General features: G+C 39.5%; 1 protein-coding gene across 1 annotated transcript in view; it reads left to right on the top strand.

Moving 5' to 3' along the window:
- LOC108693470 (RNA pseudouridylate synthase domain-containing protein 2-like) overlaps positions 1-3,846 on the top strand; it is a 120,583-nt gene that overhangs the window by 86,328 nt on the left and 30,409 nt on the right. The window lies entirely within an intron of this gene.

Raw genomic sequence — 3,846 nt, 5'->3', positions numbered from 1 at the left:
AGAGAGAGAGAGAGAGAGAGAGAGAGAGAGAGAGAGAGAGAGAGAGAGATGTTACGTTAAAAAAATCCACAGTAATGTAGGGTTAATGATGTCACGAGAGTGTCATGTTGTCGCGATGAGCTGATGAGCGCAAAGCATTTGAACGGAGGATGAGTGAAAAGAGTCGCCGCAAAAATGCGAATCGGGCGAGTCGAATTGCAACAGAGGGTGTTTACTCTCGTTGTAAAAGCGGTCGTGCGTATACACGAGCTGCAGAGTGCCAGGTTGTGTGTAGGCACGATCGATAGCGAATGAAACCTAAAGCGGCCTACGACGACACTGCCATTGGTTTGCTACTCGTAAAACAAGGCGTCGTTCCAGACGGGCGGAACGTTTACGTTCGGGGTCACCCCTCGAGCCCTCCGTAACCCGTGAGCTGACTCACGACGAGACGTGGCTTCGTTTCTCCCCAGACTTTCTGAAAGCACATGTGGTCGATAATCGGTATCAAGAATCACTCTGTACAAAATTAGTAGAGTTTGAATAAAATGCAGAATAAATGCTATTTTATTTTGGCGAAAATTTGATTTCTATGAAGTTGGCACTTCATTTTTCAAAAAATGAAATTTTGGTCAAAGTTCCGAATGCACCCCGAAGAGTTCTGGAGTTCCTGCCCAAAATTGAGAATAGTTCCGGCGAATTAATATAAAAAAAAAAATTAAAAAATTTGGGGTGCTAACTTCACAAAACGAAGAACGAAAAATCGCGATATCTTCTAAACTATTATACCTAGCGCCTTAAATGATAATAACTTTTGATAAAACTCTTGGGGTGCTACACAGAATTGTCTACAGAATTGCCAGAACTTTAAAAAAATTTTCAACCCTCGGGTGTTAAAAATTTTCGATTCGACGAACGAAAAATCGCGATATCTTCTAAACTATACCTAGCGCCTTAAATGATAATAACTTTTGATAGAACTCGTGGGGTGCCCAGAACTCGACAGAATTGCCAGAACTTTAAAAAAGAGTAGCACCCCGCGAGTTCTGACGAAAGTTATTAACACTCGAAGTGCTAGGACCAACGGTTTAAAAAATATTGCGATTTTTCGTTCGTCGAATCGAAAATTTCTAACACCTGAGGGGTGAAAATTTTTTTGAAGTGCATTCGGAACTTTGACCAAAATTTCATTTTTTGAAAAATGAAGTGTCAACTTCACAAAGGTGAAAATTTGAGATTGATTTAACTTTTAATGGCAATTTCATATTAAACATATAGAAGTAATTATATATTTTAATAATATTAGAAATAAAACAATGAAGAGTTAAAATTGTTTTTATGGAAGTTAAGAAATGATTATTTGGAAATTTTAAAATCGATGTTATAGCTCGGTTAACTATTGTATAACTTGATTTATATTCTTTATATGTTTTATTCGCCGAATATCTCAATGATTAATTTTATTAAGGTTCAACTTAAAATTAGCTAAAGTATGGAATATAAATGATATCATAAAATAACATTGAATAACACAATAGAATTTTTCGATTTTGGTGATTTTAATCGTTCTTTTACAATAAAGCTCTCGAAAGATGCTCCTTTCTCAAATTACTTACGTCAAACGTTTTCATTTTTCCGGTTCAGTTTTCTCGAAAATCAACTCCCACGTACGTTGGTAGGATACAAGAGCCGAGAGGATATCTCGCCGTCGAGGGAACAGATTTCTGTGGCGAAATTCTGCGGGCATGCCGACGGATTTTCCGTGCACAGAATATCGACGGGAAAACCGAAAGAGCGGATAATGTTACAGAGCAAAACGCGGAGAGAACGAAGATATTACAAACGGGAAGAAACAAAGGGAGCAAGAAAGTATTGCGATTGTCAGGGACAAGACATAAGATGTCGAGGGATCTTGGGAACAACCTCGATATTATCGGGGGCAATTACTGGCCCGCTGCAATGAATACGACGGTTCGCGTTCCATTGGTGTGTAATAGCGTCGTAATTACTTTAAGCTACGATTGTACGGACAATTCAATAGAATCCACGATCGTCTGAGAATAAACGAATCGAGGAAAAAGCGACTTTTTACGGTTAATTGCGGCGTTACTATACAATATTTTTCAGTGATTGTTATACGTTCTTATTAAATCAAGAATTGTACGATTATAAGGATATGTTCCATGCAGTGTTCATCGACAATGTAACAAATCTTTTTTATTGTCAATTCGTATCAACGTGCACTTCTGACGTTTCCATAATGTGAATTCTTCGCTGAAGATGATGTATTTCTCATCGCGACGATGTCGAGGGAAAGCTTTCTCCTTTACAATCTATAAGCAAACCTGCCTATTCTTTATTCCTCTCTCTCTCTCTCTCTCTCTCTCCCTCTCTCCCTCCCTCTCTCTCTCTCTCCCTCTCTCTCCCTCCCCCCCCCCCTCTCTCTCTCTCTGATCTCTTTTTCCCTCGTATGCGCGAAGACGATTTCCTTCCGTTTCTCGAAAAGCTCTTGACTAAACGACCGCGTCCCGATGGTTCTATTTCTCGAAAGCTCGAAAACCCGAGAGGGATCAATCGTTCACTGGATCCTTGCCGTACGCTCTGAGAGAGCATGGCTAGCTCTTTCGAGACATTTCGATTGTCAAATGACCTCCGCCTCCTTTACTTTCGACGAAGAGTGCTGCACAAGTACCGTCGTCGACATTCTGAGGGCAATTTAATTAAAGTAACTTCAGTCGGGCGAGAATACAAGGGCTTTCTCTTTTCCTTCGCGAACTATTTCTGTTTATTCAGGATATTCTCCGCGCCGATTCGATCTTACACAAAGGTTACAACTCTTACCAGCTTATCCGGTGGAATACAACCGCGTGTCTCTGCGGTCTCTTTGACACGAATGTGTTTTTGTTCTCTGCCTCCAATTTTCCTTCGTCGATCACTTGCAAAGTCTTTGTGTAATGCCCACACAATTCCAGTTATTTCTGTTTCCGCAAGGACTTGACTTCTAACTGGAATAAATTAATTCTTCCATCCAAGGTATACGGTTGAAAGTTGCGACAGCACCGAAGTGATTCCTCAAGGAATACATATTGTAGAGACTGAATAAAAATATCTCCTGTTTTTTTTAACAAAACATTTATGCTAAACGCAGTATGAAGGACGGAATAATTCCATGCTCTTTTTATTTCAAATGTCAGACGTTCGTTAATTCTCTATAGGCAGGCTGCCTTTTAAATAATAGTTTTCTAGTGGATATTTATGAGAAAAATATCTTTAACGGGATCGAACGCATGGCGGGACAATAATCAAATCTTCTTTTGATATTTATTTTTCTTTTCGCCGGAAAATAACAGCAAAATTGCTCGATATGAATCCTAAAGCGAAAGACTTGTCCAAGTGAGACTCGACACGTTCTGAAACGTGGCGAACTATCCTTAGGACCGATAAACAGTGAAGGAAGCTATTTCGAGGTTGTAAAATTCTCAGAAGTGTCTCTCTTAAGCCAGTAACGACGAACACAACGTTTATGTCTGTTCCGCCACTCGGTTTAACTGTTTCAGTATCGACGGGAGTAATAAAATTATACTCGAGATGGAGGACGCGTTGGAATGTGTCTGTATCAGGAAATAATTTTTAAAGACATCAAATTATTTAATCAAGCGAGAGTGATATACTGAATTTATAAAGTGCTGTATATCTTTCATTAACCTCGCACCGGTGGATCTTTCTCTCGCGAGGGAGCTGAGAAAATTATTCCCCTTATCCGGGCTTATTAATCAACTTCCCAACTAGCTTCGCTTTTCTCTCTGAGCGAAAATCTCATTCGAACGTGACACGTAACGATGATTCGAACGAATTAATTTTCATTTA

This window comes from Atta colombica, unplaced genomic scaffold (genome assembly GCF_001594045.1).
Source record: "Atta colombica isolate Treedump-2 unplaced genomic scaffold, Acol1.0 scaffold9, whole genome shotgun sequence".
NCBI classification, from domain to species: domain Eukaryota; kingdom Metazoa; phylum Arthropoda; class Insecta; order Hymenoptera; family Formicidae; genus Atta; species Atta colombica.
The sequence above is the reverse complement of the archived record's forward strand: the minus strand, read 5'-3'. Positions and strand labels throughout refer to the sequence as shown.